This window comes from Mobula hypostoma, chromosome 19 (genome assembly GCF_963921235.1).
Source record: "Mobula hypostoma chromosome 19, sMobHyp1.1, whole genome shotgun sequence".
Lineage (NCBI taxonomy): Eukaryota > Metazoa > Chordata > Chondrichthyes > Myliobatiformes > Myliobatidae > Mobula > Mobula hypostoma.
Genome location: NC_086115.1, coordinates 37,838,407 through 37,839,439, shown reverse-complemented (window position 1 = coordinate 37,839,439; position 1,033 = coordinate 37,838,407).

Here is a 1,033-nt window from a genome sequence, read left to right as displayed (position 1 = left end):
GTTGGCAGACGTTTATAAATTACAGTTTGAGAATCTGCAATTGAATTTCAGCGAACGCCTGATCAATTGCGATTAAATTTACCACAGTTAAGTACATAAAAAATAGCAATCTACAATCCAATATAAATGATTTTTTTTAAAATCACAAAAATAGGTTTCATGTGACCGACGGAAATGATCCGGCGTTGTGGAAAATTTTACTTGGATAAAAATCCTGCAATATAAATTTTAATTTAATTAGTTTGAAACGAGCGTGAGGATGTTATGTTCCAATCATGGGGAAGGGGCAAATCATTTTGAAATAAGACATTTTGTAATATTAGAGCAGGATATAAATTAAGTTACCAAATGCTTAAAACTGGTTAATGGCGTGTAGCCTCATCTTAAGCCCTTCATCCATTTATTTAATGTTGCATCTGCAATTTAGTTGGCTTTCGAACGCTTTAATATGGGTCATATTTCTATGCTTATATACCGGTATTTTATTGGATACATCATAGTATAATATTTCATTTCACAATACAGTAAGATTAAATGGCGTTTTAAAAAAAAGTACACGAAAATGTGTGTGATCTCCGCTTTCACATGTCTGGTGAAAGCACAGGGGAAAACTGAACTTCTCTCAGTATACTGCGCTAAAGGAATTACTACAGCAAATGGAAAGCTTTCCGCGCACTCTGAGCGGCCTGAGCGGCTGTTCAATTTCCCTGCTCCTTCCTGCAGCACTGGAAATTAGTTCCTTTTAAATATATACACAGCTTAGGTTACCAATGAATGTATTTGACAACTCCTCAAGGCCTTAACGTGCTGCGATAAAATAAAGTCCATCAAAGCTTCAAATATTTACAAAAGGTCTTAATAACGTACTGCGTAAAATAAAGTCCACAACAGCTTCAAACTGCACAAAGCGCATTTTTTTCAACTAGGAATACTTGAGAGCGTCTAATTTTGGAACCACGAAATGGTATGAAAGAGTATGTTATTGTTAAAGCAAGAGATACGATATTGCGCTTCACCTTCAGTTAACCTTGCG